The 19,103-nt window shown below is 45.0% G+C and overlaps 1 long non-coding RNA gene across 1 annotated transcript; it reads left to right on the top strand.

The window, feature by feature from the left end:
- The first annotated feature begins 907 nt into the window (after positions 1 to 907).
- LOC141728730 (uncharacterized) lies at positions 908 to 17,838 on the top strand. The gene is made up of 2 exons (XR_012579880.1): positions 908 to 1,587; positions 11,342 to 17,838. It is a non-coding gene; the product is annotated as an uncharacterized LOC141728730 (long non-coding RNA).
- Positions 17,839 to 19,103: the final 1,265 nt, after the last annotated feature.

The following is a 19,103-nucleotide window of genomic DNA, read 5'->3' as shown; positions in this document are numbered from 1 at the left end:
TAAAATAAAAAAAAAAAATTGTTTTTCCTGCTTCTGTGTGTCCTCAAGCTGCTTTTGTGCTGTCTCTGCAGCCCTGAGCTCTCCAGCTTATGAAATACTGGTGTTTCCAACAGCAACAGTGATGCAGAGATCCAGAGGTGGAGGAAGCAGCGAGGAGGAGCACAGGAATCCCCTGTGGCAGCAGGAAATGCCTGGACAGATGGGTGCCAGGTCCCCTTCAGAGCCCTCCAGGCATTGTTCCATGGTGAATTACCATTCCTCCTGCTCCCAAGTCTTTCTCAGCTCTCTCCTACTCAAACCTACACTCTAGGGGCCTTCTGAGGTCTCAGCTCACTGGTGCTGTGCTTGTCTCCCCAGCTCCTGTCCTGCATTTGGGATAGATCCTTTGCAGACCCACCAGCACTAATGCACTAATGCACTAATGCAGCCTCACACATCCTCCCCTCACTGCCCCACTGCTTCCCTCTGCCAAAGCCAAGTGCGAGGTGCTGAGGCTGGAGAGTGTTTTCAGACATGGGACACAAAAAACCCTGCCTGGCCAGAGGGCTCTGCAGCAGCAGTGAAAGGTGGATGTGCTGAGGCTCCAGCTTGGAGGGAGCCCAGGACACGTGTCCGTGTGCGGATGGACCCGGCTGTGCCTGGGGCACTGAGAGCACACAGTGTTCAGCACTGCTGCTCCCAAGGGCTCCAGGGGCTGGAACATCTCAGGAGGAGCACTGCAGCCTCGCCCTCAGGGTTTTCCTGGCGTTTGACCAAGTCCCACAAGCACAAGCTATTCCCAACACAAGAAGCACACGCTGGGTACCGCTGGCTTCCCTCTGCCCTCCCACTCCTGCCGTGCTCGGCTCTGCTTCCACAAACACAATTCCTCCATCGCTGCCTCTGCTAAAGCAGCAATGGACCCAAGCCCTGAGCACCTGAGGTAACCCCCAGGTTTTTTATCCCAGATCCAGCTTTTTTGTGCTGCCCTTGCTCTGTGACAGGGTTCATAGGAGCCACAGAGGGGTAGGAGAGGTGAAGAGATCTCCACATTGCTCCTGAGTACTTTGGCTTGAATTATGTCCTGCTCTCTTCTTGCAGACCTGTGGCTTTTTACCTGCAGTGACCTTCCCTGACTCGCTGTTTACCTTGAGAGAAAGGGAACATTTGCTGCCTAGAGGAGCTCAGCTACAGCTTTTCAGTCAGCGATGAAAACACTTGAAAGCTAAGAGCAGCATTTGAATTTAAAAATCGTAATTACAGTGCCCAAGAGGCAGAAGTTGGAAGAGGGCAATGAACAAAGCAGGGGGTTGGAAGAAAACAAAGAAAGGCATGAGAGGAATCTGTGCTTTGAACACAGAGTCCTGAATATCTTGCACTGGCTACTTCAAAATGGGCACCCAAAATTAATAGATTCTTTGACCTTCGTTTCTCTGTGCTCTGGTTCTTTGTTTGTAAAGCAGAAACCACAATAGAGCCTCACCAAGGAAAAGAAAAGAAAGAAGATGTCATCAGAGCAACTGCTCCAGCCAAAGCACTCGGATGCTGCAGAGATGAAGATGAAGAAGGAAAAAAAAACCACCCAAACCCTGAATGGCTTTTCAGCAAGTGAGTACCAGCATCGCGTGCGGGGAGCGGGGCAGTGTCCTCTGGAATAAAAAATACCTCCCAAAAGTGTAATTAAGGATGAACCACACATGCCCACAAGGGTTCTGTGGGCAGCCTGAAGGCAGGCATCTCTTAACTTTTAAATGCTGTGTCAACCTAGTCACTTCTGGGGTTATTTTGATGCATTTTACGCATAGGACTCTGCTATATTAAGAGCATGTCTATGTATCTCACAAATAACCCTGCCTGCAGAGGAAAGCCTGGCACAAACAAACAGAGGCTCCAGGATGCTCCCTCTGGTCTAAGGAGCTGGAGATATTGTGCTTGGGCAATTCCAAGAACAGAGAATGGATGGGGAGCAGCCCTGGGGAGGAGGATGTGGGGGTGTTGGTGGATGAGAAGCTCAACATGACCCAGCAATGGCTGATGGCAGCCCAGACACACCCCCAGTCCTGGGCTGCTTCACAAGGGTGGGCAGCAGGTCAGGGAGGGGATTCTGTTCCTCTGCTCCTTTTCAGGTGAGATCTCACCTGCAGAGCTGCCTCCAGCCCTGGGCCTCACAAGAGAGGAAAAAATAGGGATGCGTTGGAGTGAATCAGGAAGAGGCCACAAAGATGCTTGTAGGGATGCAGGCCCTCTGCTTTGGGGCCAGGCTGGGACAGCTGGGGGAAAAAAAAGGCTCCAGGAAAATCTGAGAGCCCCTTCCAGTGCCTAAAGGTGCTCCAAGAGAGTTGCAGAGGAACTTGGGACAACAGCATGAAGTGACAAGACAAGTGAAAATGGTTCCCACTGCCAGAGGGCAGGGTTAGGTGGGATACTGGGAAGAAATCCTTCCCTGTTAGAGTGGTGAGACCCTGGCAGCGGCTGCCCAGAGAAGCTGTGGCTGCCCCTTGGTCCCTGGAAGGGCCCAAGGCCAGGCTGGACAAGGCTTGGACCACTCTGGTCTAGTGGAAGTGGTTGGGAAGTTGAAACTAAGGGATTTTCAAGGTCCCTTCCAACCCAAACCATTCTGTGATTCTGTTTTGGTGATCATCACTGACCACACCATCACATTACTTCACTGGACCTCACTGCTAGATCCTGCTGGATTTATCACACCCTGGTCTTTGCAATGGCTGCTCTTGCTGCTATGGAGGATGCAAGAGGAAGGATAAAATCCACATGCCCTAATTCTGGAGTCCTGCTCCTTTAAAGAGATGTGGGAGGGAGGGTTGGTAAATCCTTGGACAGTTTTTCATCTTGCCTTGACTGGGCTGGGCTTTGGGCTCAGTCTGTTGTCTGGTCCCCTGTCACAGCTGCTGCTGTAATGATTCATCCATCTGGTTTTCTGGGAAAAGAAAATGAGCTAGGGAAATGTTGTTTGGCTGGTTTGTTTTTTTTTTTTTTTTCTGGCTGTATCTTTCCTGAAACAGTTACAACTTTGCACCCACTGGAGTTACGGGGGGAGAAGGAGTCTTACGCATCACTTTTCGCTGGCTGGAGCAGAGACAGAAGTGCTGAGAATCCCATTCCTCAAAGTCAGACCGTGACAGTTCTGTCCTGAACTGTGTCTTAAAGGAATAAAAAGGATCCAGCAAAACCCAGCAGAAGATCCAGGCTGTATTCAGTGGGTGCACTGGACAAAACCTCGTGCTGATCACTCTAGGGACACCCGCTCCTTCCACTGGCTCCTCACCTGCCTCAGCTCTCCAGAAATGATCTGGGATCAGCTGCAGGGAGGCAGCTTGGACACAAATCCATGTGGAAAACACAGACACTGAAGGTCTTCTCATTGGATTGAAAACATTACTCTCATGAGTGGTGTAATTTATCACAAATCAGACAAATATTGGGGAAGAAAAATCCAAGGAGATCACACTGGGCAGTGTTCAGTCTCAAAGTGCAACAGGAATCCACACTGGACTTTTTCCTTGTCAGTGTGCACAGTAAGGATGAGACAATGCACAGTAAGGATGAGACAATGTGCTCACCCAACTGGGGACACCAAGGAAACCCACTTCTTCCTTAAGGAAAGTGGCACAATCAAGTCCCTTTTTCAGCAGCCCTTAAAAACACTCTTATAAACCAGCCAGCTCCAGAGGAGATCTCCTTCCTCTCCTCACTCCAGGAATGCATCTTCCTTGGTCCAAGCTTAGAAGTTGGCCTGGGGCAGCAGCAGCCTGCCTGAGAACAATCATTTCTCCATTCAGACACATGTTAATGAATTTTCATCAAAGGGGTCAGATATCAAAGTTCTTCTCTATGCTGCTGGAGCAAACCTTCCTGTGACAAATTCCTGTCCTTATTCCGGCTCCGTATCTGTTACAAGTGACTCCTGTGAGAACCAAACCCACCAGCACAGGAACTACCCTCCTTGCTGGTCCAGCATCCTTCCTCTCCAGTCCCCCTCTTTTTTTTTTAGGTCTCCTTCTCCTCACCAACCCTTCCTCACACTTGCCCGTTCCATGATTTCATCCGAGGTGGGTGGTGAGCTCGCTCTCCCTCGCGCAGCCTCTTCCCAGCGGCTCCGGGATCGCTGCCAGCTCCTCTCCACCCACGGCCTCTCCCGACGAGCCCTGCCCGTGCCAAGGCAGCATCTCACATCTGCTGGGCTGCCTCGGCCAGGGCCAGGGCAGCCAAGGAGAACTCCTCTATCCCCCTGCAACCATTCAGGGGTTGGCATCTTCACCTCTGCATCCCATGGGATTCCCGGCTTCCCACCCAGGCCATGGTGATGTGTCACCGAAGTGACTCTTGAAAGCTTGAACGCTGCAAGCCCAAATTTGAGCTTAGAAAGCAGATTTGAGGGTTGAAAACCAAATTAAAACTGCCTTTTTTTTCTTTTAACCCTTTTTTCTTGAGCTGCTCCTACACATAAAACCTCTGTGTGGATTTAAGCATTCCCAGCCTGGCCAAAGCAGGAGCAGCAGGCAGTGAAGACAGCTGGTCCCATGGCTTTGGAGACTTTGGAGCTGAAGATGACAAAGCAGATTTGAATCAGATCAGAATTTATTAAACCAAACTATTAAAATTTAAACCAGAGCACAGGACAGCTTCTCAAACTTCTCGGGTTATTCCCTCCGCTCTTCTGCTATGATTTAAAAATATTAATCTTTTCACTATTCCTCCCAATGCCATTTCTGTGAGTCCATAAAACCATTTGCTCCTTGTCAGAGAATTCCGATGGCGGTGATTTATAGGCTTTGCTTGGAACGCAGCACGCAAGTACTTCACTTTTTCATTCGCCCTTTCTAAACGTTTTTAACGATCTGCTTCCTCAGATCTGTTTACATTTGGGACATTAAAAGCTAAGCAACAACTCCATTATGAGAAAGAACACCATAAAAATTCCACCATTGCCAGGAAACATCTCAATACAGTGACAAACGTAGCCACGCTCTCGTCCTGCTGCTCATCCGTGGGAAGACTGGTTTATAAATTATTCATGAGTGCCTTAAAATTTCCAGGCTGATCTCAACTAAGAACTGGGGGGGGGGGGGTTTACACCATTGTTTCGCTCCAAAGTTCTTCAACTGGAATTTTGATTTGCATAGAGAAATCTTGAAAATTTACTTGCACTGAATTTCTCTTTCCTTCAAGTTGTGATTTCAGTTCTCACACTGGAAACATAGTGGAGAGTCCTTACGTGACAACTTATTTGGAAGCCTGAAAATCCGTGATAATTCCCATGAATTTCCTGAAAAACTGAGGTTTTTCCAGAGGTGATTTTTAAGCAGGTTTGAATTTATAAGGATTTTGGCACCTTTCAGCAGCCAATCCCATCACTCCTTGGTATTTTTAGTAATGATGGACCATATGGGGAAGTATCAAGCCATTCTCTTCCCAGTGTGTTTCACAGTAAGGACAGGCAAGATTGAAGATTAAATCATGGTAAAATCTGGAGGAAATCACTTTGTGGTCGTCTGGAGGCTGCTAACAGAGCAGCTCACTCACCTGTGCTCATGGATTTTACACCTGTCAGTCTGTTCTGGGATTTAATCCGCACCGTGGAATTGGAGTATCTTCGACATAAAATCATCAATTATAAATAAATCCTGCTGGGTTTTTATGCAGTAGTGTTATAGAAGAACAGACAGTCATGATATTTGAAGCAATGGAGTTAAAAGAGTTGCCTTACATTTCTCTTGATGTCCATGCTCTGCCATGCGTTGCTTGGCAAATTGCTGTCACAGCCGGCTCCTGCACACAGGTCTTTGATGCCCCTTCCCAGCCACTCCATCCCAGGCTGTGCTGCTCCAAATCAGGGTCAGTGTCTGGCTTTCCAGGCTGGAATCCAGCCAGAGTTACACAGGGCTTCACACACTGATTGCTTTGGAAAAGTAAAGAGCAAAATAATTGTTCCTCTGCAACAATATGTGAATAATTCTTCCCTGTGAGGGTGGGCAGGCCCTGGCACAGGGTGCCCAGAGCAGCTGTGGCTGCCCCTGGATCCCTGGAAGGGTCCAAGGCCAGTCTGGACAGGGCTTGGAGCACCCTGGGATAGTGGAAGGTGTTCTTGCCATGGCAGGGGGATGGAACTGGATGGGCTTTAAGGTCCCTCCAACCCAAACCAACCTGTGACCTTCACTACCACCAAAATACTGAACTCAAATCTTTGCGATCCCAAGGCTCACCTCTCCCTTTTTTTGCCAAGGCGGCTTTAAAAAACTTCTTTGACACAGAGAAAATGGTTTGATTGACTTGTCCCCAGAACTGAAGACAGATCATCTGCTTCCATGGCAGGTTCTCCAGAGAAGAATCCTTTAGGGGAGACAGACATGATGCTGAGAAGGCAGGACAGACAGAAACTGTACATAAGGGGACTTAAATACCCAGCAACCCAGGCAGCAGAGCAGGCAGCCACACATCTCTCCATGGACTGTTCTTGGAAAGCTGCTGGAGATCCAGTAGAGTGAGAATGACATCAGGAAAAACATTTTTTGTCTCCTATTTCAAGGAGCTGAGTGGGAGTATCTTCTGACCCAGGGTCTGTAACCACTTCACTGACCATTACACACCGAACATCCTCTTGCTCAGCAGCAGAGGGGGGAGCACACAGCTGGTCCAGCTTTTCTGCCTGAAGCCCCAAAGTTCTGGATGTCTCCAGAGGAGATGCACCTGCAGCACCTGGAGAAGAGAACCCAGCAGTTTGAGGGACCATTGTCAGAAACCAGGAGAGCAGAGCTGTCCTGGTGACACCTGAAAAGTGACCACCTCTTGCTGCAGGCAGGTTAACCCAGGTTACTTCACTGCCCTCACTGGATCTGATTCACCAGATAGATAGAAATTCTAACACTATTAAAAATTCTAAACACTATTTTCATTAGGATTACCCAAACAAGGAAGAATTTGCTCTGCTGGCACCTTCACACTGCTGTGAGCACTAAGAGCCAGTTTTACTGCACAGCAAAGCTCTGCCAACACAAGCCTCTGCTGCTTCATACTCAGCAAAGGTCCCAGCAGGACTCAACCAGCCCACAGTAAAAGCCACAATTCCTGAATTTATCCTCCTCATACCCCTGCTGCCCATTCTGCCACTGGAAATGTGGTAAGGACACAGCAGATCCCACACAATTTTGGTTTAAGAAGTCCCAAATATTTTTGGTTAGGAAGTCTCAAACTGGCTTGAAAGAATCAGGGAGCATACCGTAGAATATCACAATTTTGTTTCATTTAGTATTCCACTCTTTCATAAGCATTTTATGCCTGGATGTTTCATCAATTAGTGTTGAATATTTTATCAATTATAATGAAAATTATAGTTCTGACCCTCAACTTATTTGCTGTGAAAACAAAGCAGTTTTTCACTATCACCCCAAGCCCCTGCTCAACATGATCAGGTTATTTTCCCCCCAGATTCCCAATATACAATGGATTTCACAGAACATCCTTATGGAGAAGCCTGACATTTTTGAGACTGTGATGCAAGATCACAAAAATTTCAGACAAATTAATTGCAACAATTGAAATTTCGGCTTGAAGTAGCAGAATGAAGTGGTTTAGGATTCATTAATAAAAAATGTGTACACTGTCAGACATTTCTGAAATATTTTTGTATTAAAAATTTCCCAGCAGACATTATCTTTCTCTCCCTCTCATCCAGCACATTTTATACAGATCCAGAAGCGAGAGGGTTTTTTGGGAGCAGCAGTTGACTTCCAGTGCTGCTTTTGGCTTAGTCCAAGTGCTGATTTCATTTTAACATCATTCCAGAACACTGGCAACGGGACAAACTTCTCTGGCCATGGAAACAATCTCCCTGTACATTGCATTTTGTGACTGCTGCAGGGTCTGTAAACGGGAGGATGGAGCAGATTTACAAACAAATAATTTCAGTTACCCATTGTGGTGCCTGACTGGCAGGTGCAGGTTTTGTAGGTGCCATTTTGCATCCAAATCTCTGTGACAAGGAAGACTTGTCTTCCAGTAGCTTCACTATTTTAAAAGGCCAGGAGTTGAGAGCAAATAGGATAAATTAAAAAACAAAACAAAACAAACCAACTAGTTGCATACGCTTCCCTCTTCCTCAGCCATATTTTATGCTGAAATTTTTTCTTCCTTTTTTCATCCTTTCTGCTCCTGTTGCTGTAAAGAAGATCCACCATGAGCAGGACACAATCCTGTGTGTGAGCACTCAGGCACACCACCAGCAGTGCTCATGTCTGAAAATCTCACTTTCACAAGATCCAAGCACTTGGCAGCTCCATTTTTCTGACTGTAGGGTGCAAAGAACGTCGTGCCTTTCAACAGAAAGAATTAAAATGTTATTAACCTTCTTCACCTGTTTCTGCACCACTTTGTAACTGGTTTGAACCTTAAGATTAGTTTTTGTGTTAATACGTTTCCTTGAAGTCCAGACATTTTGATCCTACAAGCACAGCACAAGCAGCTAAACTCCAAACAGATCCATCTGCTCCTTCAAGGACTTCCCACAAGAAATCATTTAAGCAGTTGTCTGCATGGGAGCTACTTAGGCAGTGGATGTTCTTAAAACATGGTGATTACTTGCAAGTCACACTTCCAACACCACATCATTCTGCACAGCTTTTAACCTGCACAAGAACATCTGTCAAACCCCCTAAAACATACAGAGCTCTGCATCCTGCTGCAACCCCCCCCATGCTGCTAGCCACTTTATGTTTTCCACGCTTCAAAAATTTGTTCCATTAATTTAAGGGCTTGACCTACAGTCTTTGGTACTAAACACAATATTTACCACTTCTCAAAGCTCTGTCTGAAAAGAGGCAGAGCATGAGGGTGGAATTCATGAATGGATGGGAAGCAAAAGACTTGAAAGAGGTCACAAAAGTCCCTTTTGGTTTTTGATTATCTTAATTAGAAATAAAGACCATAGGGACACTTTCCACCATCCTGGGTTGTTCCAAGCCCCATCCAACCTGGCTTTGGACACTGCCAGGGATAGTCACAGCTTCTCTGGGCACCCTGTGCCAGGGCCTCACCAACCTCACAGGGGAAAATTTCCTCCTAATACCTAATCTAACCCGGCTCTGTGTTTAAAGCCATTCCCCCTTATCCTGTCACTCCATCTCCTTGCCAAAATTCCCTCTCCAGCTTTCAATATATTTCATACACATTAAAAAATCTGGAGGGGATAAAAGGAAGGTAGATTTGCATCCAACAATCAGCCACAACCTCAGAAATTCCTCTGAATATTCAAAAGTTGCTCCACTTGCTTACAAAAGCCCTTGCTTTTAGTTACCCCATATGGAACAGTGGGGAAAGCAAGCAGTACATTGCTGAACTCACCAGGACATCCAGGAAAACACTCCCTGCAGGTTGCTGTGTGATGTGTTGCTGTAGGCTGGCTGTGTTATTAACTCCCAAAAAGCTGGATGTAAAATGATCAGGATTGAAGGATGATTTTCAGAGATTATCTTCTTGGATAATGAGATCCTGCTGGAACTGGGGACAGGACCCACTTTGACTCTGCCTCCAGCCAGCAGAGTCCCTGAACAGCTGAAATTTCAGAAGAATTCATATATTAAACACCCCTGGAGAGGTAACTCAGGTTATTTATGGCTTACTCTGTAAGGAATGTACAAGAGGAGAACGGAAGAAGCTCACAGGCTGGCAGGGAAAACCTCCATGAGATCTTGCTTTCAGCACATCCAGAGTATGGGAGCTGCAGATTGGAAGGTTTCCTGCTGCTCCTTTTATTTCCTCATACCTCACAGATAGATCATTAAGGCAGCAGGGTGGGGTTCTTCTTCTTTGATCCAAAATCCACACTGGGAAACCATCTCCCTTGATCTTCCCTCCCAGCTCTGTAAGGTTTTCCAAACCATTCCAAGGATCATCTTCCACAGAGGACCTAAACCAAGATCTTGGGTTATACATTTTTACAATTCTCCACCTCTCAAGAGTTTAAACTTGTAGCATTTCTACAATTCCATTCACCAAAATAACACACTTCCCTGTTTTCATCCCATTAAAGCTTCTCTCTGGAGCCTCTTCTGTGAAAATTCTCGAGGTGCAATTCCCCAATCACTATAACCGATTTCAAATGGTGCTAGAAATTATTATTGACTCTGAACACCAAAAGAAATCAGTCATCCTCTAAAGGGGTTATGGAGATCTGCAAGGATGAAGAGCTGTGTGCTGGACAGCATTTCACATTGGAGAATCCCCAAATACTTGATATAATTGTTATTAAAGCACTGGTGAGAAAACAGAGATTTAGACAGTGAAAATTTTCAACATCAACCATCAGACACATTTTTTAGTACAGTAAAATACCTCAAAAAAAAAAAATTGGAAGACTTCTCCAGATGTCAGCAGACTTAGACAATATGACCAATGACCTGTGGTCTAATTCTCAGTTGCTGGCCATTTCCATGAGCACATCCAACACCAATCAGCAATCTGGCAGGTCTTGTCACACAAAGTAAGTAACACATTTTGATCTGCCAAGCATGCCACAACAAAAAGCCGAACACACAGGAGGGATGCAAACAGCATCCAGAACTCCCAGTGCTTCAATGCAGAATTACCTGTCTCAGATTTGATTGTCTGTCTTCTTGTATGATACATGTACAAAGCATTTACAAGTGTGATGGAGTGGTAAGAAAAATACATCTAGGTAAGGCTGAAAACAGGTTTTGAGTTAAGAATTTAGAGAACATGTAGTTCCCTCCTTATTCCTCACCACGTTGTTTTCACTAGCTGGGGCATTAAAATCAACATCTTCAATAATGAGCTACAATTCTGTATTTTACTTTTTTGCCTCATTTCAGTCTCAAAATCTTCTTGGGTTCTGAAGTTGTTGCTCACCACTCACAAATACTATAAACATGATGACAGCAGAATTTCTGCCTTTGAAATGACTCTGTGCATTGCTCCCCCAGGGGTCACCTGGGTCACAGACCCACTGAGGGACTTTGTTTGGGGGTGGAGGTTAAATGGAATGGCAGAACCACAAAAGGAAGATGTTGACTTTCTCTTCTTTTTCCTCTGAGGCTCCCGAGGGTCCATTTCCCTGATGAAGGCAGGCATTCTTCCTCCAAGAACACTGATTTCAAATGGTGCTAGACAATGAATAGTTAAATCTAAACCACCATATGAAACCAGCTTCCTGAGGGAGCTTGAGTCTAGCTGGGAGGATATTCCTGTAACAATAAATTGGAAATGCCACAGAAGAATACCTAGCCACGTCGGGTTTTTATTTTTCCTGTTAAACAGTTGATGCTTTTTTCTTATTCTTACCCTTGATTTTGGTCTGAGTCACTCAAATGCTCACTTCTGTTTTTTATTACAGTGCTACCAACAGCAAGAGAATTGCTTGCAGCAGTGTCACTCAAGAGGAATTTTGTTAGGCAAGCTTGAACAACATGTACAAGGCTTTAACAAGGAATGAAGGACCTTCATCCTGCTTGTGCTGCTGTCTTCTATTAACACATTCTGTCTGCTGAGCTCTGCCCACAGCAAGACTACATCCAGACACACCAGCAAGGGCAGCACTGCTGCAGAACTCCCTCTTGTGACAGCAAAACACATAAGATGTTACCAAATCTTCATTTCAACAGCAGCAGCACCAAGACCAGCGTGTGACAGAAGCTGTACATCAGTGCCTGAAGGTTGAATATTCATCCCAAAGGTGTGCAGAGAGCTTGGAAACCTGCCCACCTGGCAGCAGGCTCTGGCTGAGGTGGGATTTGCAAATTAGGGGAAAAGTGTTTCTCCAAACCTAACGCTAAGGACTGAGCTGATTAAGGGCTATTCAGACCTGGCACTTAGCACCTGGAGCCAGCACAGCTTCTAAGAAGTCTGACTGAGGGTTGTTTCCTGGAAATCTGCTAGTGAAGTGTGTTCTAGACAATTTACTCCCTTTCAAACTGATTTTTTTCCTTTTTTTCATAACCCCTCTGCAGCCCCTCAGCTCAGCTGGCAGAACAAACATCAGACCCAAAGCCCATCTGCAGAGCAATGTCGAGCAAGTCTCGAGTGTTTGCACAGCCCTGCTCTCAGTGACATCTTCTGGGAAGCACTCAGGACCATCACAGCCTCTCAGAAAGGAACAAATCACCCTGGGCAGGGGCACAGAAGGCACCACAAAGTGCCTGCATGGCAGAGGGAGGCACAAAGACACCGTGTGCCCCATCTGGTGCAGAACAACAGTTTTAAGGAAAACAACCCATCAGAGCAGGCTGGGCCTCTGCACAAGCAGGCAGTTCCTGCAGTTACTGGAAGAGCTGTCACCACGCCAGGCCACATCAGCACTGGATTTATTGTGCAGCTTTTCTGTCCAGAAGTGCCTGTGTGGAGCAGAGCAGGCAGGAAGCAGCAGGACAGAGCTGTGCCCGTGTCCCCAGGCTCTGCCCTGAGCTTGCAGCTGCCTGGGAATCTTCCACACAGGCTCACAAAACACTGATGGGTAAAATGAAGCTGCTTTCAAGTGCAGGCAGAACCAAACTCTTTTTTCCTTCAGCCACAGAGAAGTCCAGAATTTTGTGTTTTCAAGAGGGTGAAGCATCTTCTTATTTTCCCCTCCTGTAGTTTATTGCACCTGGGTATGTTCCATATCTGCCTCTGGAAGCCATGTGAAAGCTGATTTTAGTTGACAAAAATCACAGAACCAGTGAGGTTGCATGGTTTGGCAAGCATTCTGCACCATAACAAGATTGGAGAAGATCTCCAAGATTATTGAGTCCAAGATTTGATTTAATACCACCGTGCTCACTAAACCCTATCATGAAGGGCCAGGCCCACTTGTTTTTTGAACACTTCCAGGGATGGTGACTCCACCACTGCCCTCAGCCTGTTTCAATGCTTAACCATTCCTCCAGTGAAGAAATTTTTCCTAATGTCCAACCTGAACCTCTGCTGGTGAAACCTGAGGCTGTTTGCCATTGTTGTGTCACTTGTTACCTGGGAGAAGAGGCTGATTCCCACCTCACCACAACCTCCTCTCAGGTAAATGTTGGTCTTCAGGTAAATAAGGTCTTCCCTGAGTCTCCTTTTCAACCCTCAGCCAGTCCTTGTAGAACTGACATTCCAAACTCTAAACCACCATGGCAAGGTGACCCCATCTGTTGAGTCCTGAGGCAAATCTTCTTAATGGGGGCAGAAAACCACATAAAAAAATAACTACACTTGTTCCTAAAGTTTCATCACCTGCTGACACGCAGCTCTGTCTTCATTTACACCAAGGACAACAAACCCAACCAGCTCAGACCAGGAATCCAACTCCTGAAGAGGGAAATCAAGCCAGTGTGGACAGTTCTCACAAGGGTATCTGTCAGCAGCACAGCTAACACACTCCTCTCCAAGAAAATCCTCATGGGAAAAGCCCAAGAAACCCAAGATCCATCTGTGAAACAAGGAAAGCATGGACAATTCACAACTGTCCCCCCTGGACAAGGCTAATTCCTGCTGCAGCATCTTTTCCATGCAGTTGCATCCACGACATCCATGGATTTGAAGCAGAGGTCCAACTGCCTGGCTCTGCCTTTACCACCAGCCTTGGGATGGTTGCAGACCACAGCTTCTCCATGTGGCTATCCAGAGAGCAAATTCTGCCCTTTAATATCATTTGCACTTTTGAAGAAAGCATCTTTCAAAACTTGTAACAACTCTGCATGCTCCTAGAACAGGCTAATGAGAAACACACTGGCATCAGGGCTGTAAACTGTCATTTCTAAATTGGAAAACCAAATGAACTGCAGATAGAGAGCTATTGTGCTGCTCCAAGATGCCTCCTTCTAATTAGGTGCTGGAAGTTTTAAAACATTTTCAAAGCTTGGACTGCTCCATCCTTCCCAGATTTAATGACTGAAGAGCTGAGGGCAATTTCCTCCTTGAACTGGGAAGAAGAAGAACAGAGCAGTTAGTGTCTTCACATTTACAAGTAAGAACTTGGGAAACAGGAAAGAACCAATCCAGAATTCAATGACTTAGATAAAAAAGGGTAGATGGAAGAACATCTGATTGCACTTAGGTTTCTGCAGTTACAAATTAAGTGTTCTGTAATCCTCCAGAGAAAATTATGGGAATGACATGTCAGTGACTTTAAGCTCTAATCTTACAAGCTTCATAATTCATGTTTTTATTTGACATTGATGTGATCACTTGAATGAGTAAAGTTTTGTCTGCAATTAAAGCACTGCAAGAATGAAGTTTACAAAGGCTTTGTTTTGCTTTTGAATAATTCTAGTGATTTACAGGTGGTTTAGCTGCATTTAAACACTTAGTAGGGAACTCTCTCTTTTCTGATGATGAAATGCAGAATTCCTGCTCTTGGAATGACATGGGAACTGTCTGTGACTCCAAGCGTCAGCTGTGGCCACTTTATCCCATTCATCAGGGATAATCACACAGAGCATGCACTGGGTGTGACTTAGAAACACTTCCATGGTGGACTAATGATTCTGTAGAGGAAATTAATTAAAAAATAAGTCCTACTGCTTCCTTTCCAAGCCCTGCCATAACAGGAGCCGTGTAAATGGATTTTGTTAGAGCTGCACTCACGACAGCTTTATGATCCATCTGAAAGGCAGAGCCAGAATCTGCAGACAATGGCCTGTGAGAACATCACATCTGACAAACTGTTCAACTTACTGGAACTTTTTAAACCTTTTTTTTCTAATTTTAATAATAAAATGTGTAGCTGAGGGAAGATGACAGAGTGACAAGTCTGCTCTGTCTGTGCCATGGGAAGGGACTGTGTGAACTTCCTACTTAATGTCTGGCCGTGGATCTCATTTATGAGCTGCTGCAGACACCCCATGGCATGATGGAGATGGAGGAGCCACTGAGAAATTATCTGTCAACTGAAAAACCAATTAATACAAACTGCAGTGAGAAAGAACTGTCTACCCAGACAGAGACTGGGATTGTGAAGTCAGTTACAGATGTCTTTAAGGGATTTTTTTTTTTTGGTCATTTTCAACTTGAACTTAAGCCACAGCTATTGGGGAGAAGCGGCTTCATCTTTTCTTTTTCTGCACCATCAATCCCTCAGCGTTTTCACCACCAGCTTAATGAATTCCAACTATCAAGAGAGCTCATCCGCTCTGTAATTTGTCTTTTTTTGTTCCCTTCACTAAACAAGCAGGAAAAATGTTTTTAATTTGCAATGCTGAATAAATACCTACTGTGTTTGCCAAGACTTTATTGACATTCACGGCTGTCCACAAAGCTGACTGACTTCTCACAGACATGGTTTATCTCCTCAAGTAAAAAAAAACAAACCTGCCCTAATGAGAAGATGTTAATCTTCCTTAATAAAATAAATGAAAAGCAGCAGTTCAATAAATAATCCTGTGGCCAGTGAAAGCCCTTAATTCAGGATATGGTCCCAGAGCAGATTTTTGTTGACAGCAAGATCACACAGCTCTGGGACACCCTCCAGTGCTCACTGCTGCCTCTGATGCTGCATTTCTTGTCACCTTCAGCAGCACCAACACCACTGCCTGTGGGCCATGAAATTCATTCAAATGATTCTAATACAAAGGGAAAAAATGAAGAGTTTCTTTCCTTGACCAAGTTGTTTTCAGTCACCTTGTTTTCCACAGGGTCAGGAAAGAGGTGGCACAGCATTGCTGCTGAGCTGGGAATGAATGGCTGGGAGTGGGCAGAAACTGATTAAGCTGGCACCAGCAGAAGACATGAACTGTGGAATTACACCTTGGATAGCATCAAACCCCATCTCTCTTGCTCAGCTGGTCATGAGGAGCTGAGATGAGTTTCAGCCTGCAAGGAAACACAGTTCTTAAAACTTTCACAAGAAAATCAATACACTGAACTCTGAGGTTCTTACTCAAGTTTTACTGGATTTTTACACAGGGCTCAACCTTCCCCACAGCCCTGTCTGCCTGAATTTTTCCATCTGAATTTCTCTCATTGAACAATTCGGTCATCTTAAAATGAGCAAAGTGCAAGAAACAATCAAAGCCTCCACAGCTGGAATTTAACATCATCAGAAGGTCTGTCGTGGCTTGATATAAACAGCAAGAAAAAAAAAAGCATTTGGATCATTTGGGAGGAAAATAATAACAAACCATTACTGAAAAGATTCCTACACTGATAACAGTACTTCACATTCCTTCCTGTGCTTTGTTTAGCTGCTCTGAGAAGGGAAGAGATCTGGGGAACAATCCTCTGGAACAGGCAAAGAGCCCTCAAATGAAGGCAATTATTTCCCACATGTGAAACATCCAATTTACCCATTATGCAGGCACCCCATGCATTTCTCTCTGTACTTTCAAGGCTCCTCAAAGCTCTGAGCAGCAAAGGTGTGATGGCTACAAGGTATTTGCAACAACTGATGCCAAGGAGGGGCAGGGATGTGCTGTACCTGAGAAAAAAAGAGCTTCTACCATGCAGAGCTTTCTTTGTGTACTTCTGGAACAATTCATTACTGACAGGTTTGTCCTCAGAATCTGGAAGAAGAAGAAAACACCAGAAGTTGTTTGAATTGTGTTGTTCTGCAAAAGGATGAATTAAAACACAACTCGAGAATCATTTTTTTCTTTTCCTGCAGGTTTTACACAGATTTTTAACCACGTTATGACTCCTCACAATCTGTATTTGTTTGAGTGCAAGGCAATCGAGGTGAGCCACTAACCCATCACTAAATACAGGCATCATGCTCTCTATGGAAAGAGTAATTTTGGATTAGAGCTCACCAAAAATTCACCAAAAAAATTTGCTGTCTTTGTTTCACAACAAAATATGTGCAGGCACTCCTTGTGAGATGTATCCAAAATACATCCAAACCTCCTGGCAGAATCCCTCGAGCTGCAGTCCACTTGTGCACTGACTGTGGCAGTGGTGCCACAGGGAAGCAATTCTTTGTGGAGGCAGAATCCATGAATAGCAGGTGCCAGAGCATCACCTGCTGCACAGAGCAACATCCCTGACGTAAAAGTTGTCTCAGATTTACTCTGAACTCTGTTTTGAAACCTCATCAGGCTGATTTTGGGGATTAGCAGGGAAGGAAATCCTAAAAATACAAAAGCAGGCTTATCAAGCTGGGGGGAAGGCAGTAAGATGTTTTTGTGACAAAGGCTTCAGGATATGAATTATGCATCACCAAAAACTGACTTCAGCCTGGATGGGAGGAGGGAGATTTCTGTGCATCCAAATCCCAGCACAACAGGCACAAGCTGCTCTGCAGGGAATTACATCCATCCTGTACAAACATTATCCATTTGAGAATCTCACTCTTTTTTTTGTGCCTGAGTATTATTTTGTGCTAATTGTGAGAATCTGAGGCAGAAAACCACAAATAACCTGTGAAATCCTTGGAATCAGTCTCCATCCAATTCAGAGAGGGCTACTGAAACCATAAGGAAGCAGGAACAGTCTGGCTTCAGCCTCCCTCTATTTCTGTCCACATTCCCACCCTGTGCCCATCACCATAGCAGCTGACTGCTCCTTCTGCAGAACACCAACCTTTGGGGCAGCAGAGGCAGCAAAATAGTGGGGATTTTTTCCCAAATGGATCACCATCTTCTGGATAAAAAGCAGCTGATGTATTTTAGAAATTGGACAGGACAGCCATAATAAAAAATGTAGCTCCCTGTTGATTACTGAGGTATGTTAATGAGAGCATGATAATGAAGCAGCCACCCACAACAAAACTCACTGTTGATTGTCCATGTCCTTATATTATAAAAGCACATATTTTCATTGCCACTGCTGCCTGACACATTTAAAATCATCTCAGTGGGGTCTGGGAGAAAAACAATGGCCATTAAGAATAAAAAAAAAAAAACCCAAAATATTTCTTCAGCTTGAAATAATTCTTCTGACTTACAGCTTATGGGACGTAAGAGTGATGAGCATCATTTTTAGCAACCACCCTGGCACTGTGGCAGTTATATAAGTTTCAATAGAAGCTCTAATCCCAGCCCTGAGCAGAAATGCCCCTGTCATGAAGCACTCCAAAGCCACACCTGCTGTTTGTGCCATGAGCTGGATCACAGCCACTTGTGTCCCTACAAAGTGAGCTCTCCAAGCCAGGCACTGCTGCCCCTCTGCTTATCTCCAGCACTGGATTAATTTGTGCTGCTCCACACTTCATCGTGGCACTTTGTCTGTCAGAGCATGCAAAGTGACCTGGAAGGAACTGCTCCTCTGGATCTTTAAAAAAATAACAGTAAACAGCACCAAAACTTTTATTAGGCTGTGTTTTTTTTTTTTTTGTCTGATGTAACACAGACTCAGACTACTCCACGATTACCCAAGAGGAAGCGAAATTAAAATTATCACACAGAAAAAAGATAACAATTAAGAAAGATAGGAAGTTCAATCAGACCACTTCAAGTTTTAACCTCAGCTTAATTCCCACGCCTCAGGAACACACTGCTGAGGACCTTTCAGTGAAAGACAAATATTCTGTACTCCTCCCATTACATATGACACTGCAAAAAATCCCTCAAAGCAAAGCCAGGAGTATTTTCAGAGTGAAACAAAGCACTTTAGAACCCTTCCTTGTTATGCTGAGGAAGCCAAGAAGCCAGATGAGGCAATGAGCAACCTGGGATAGTGGAGGGTGTCCCTTCCCATGGAAGGGGTTGGAACTAGATGGTCTTGAAGGTCCTTTCCAACCCAAACCATTCTGTGATTCTATGAAGCAGAAATCAGTATTTTTTACAGATATTCACTTCCTACATTCTGCTGCTGCACAGTGACAAATACATATGCCAGATACATTTATATACTACATACTTCATAGCAGGAAAAACAACCAGTGCAGAGATCTTACTCCATCAGGGTACTGGAAACAGAAATTATTTACCTTTCAATTTACACAGATTTATAAGCAGGTTTTCCCTCAAACAACATATTCCTCAGGCATATGCAAGATTCCCTCTTGAGATCAGCACCTGGAATTTATGAAATGGTTTATTTAAATGCGTGTTTGCATTTCCACTTCAGCCTCCCCTCATGAAATGCTGGGAAGTCACATGGTTATGGTAAAAATAAAGATTTTAGGGACTGATCAATGCCCTGCTAAGGACTGGAAGATCCAGGAGATGAGAGGGATCTCCACTGCATGCTGAGCAAGGATCATC

This window comes from Zonotrichia albicollis, chromosome 4 (genome assembly GCF_047830755.1).
Source record: "Zonotrichia albicollis isolate bZonAlb1 chromosome 4, bZonAlb1.hap1, whole genome shotgun sequence".
NCBI classification, from domain to species: Eukaryota; Metazoa; Chordata; class Aves; order Passeriformes; family Passerellidae; genus Zonotrichia; species Zonotrichia albicollis.
Note: the sequence above shows the minus strand (reverse complement) of the source record. Positions and strands in the feature narration are given on the sequence as shown.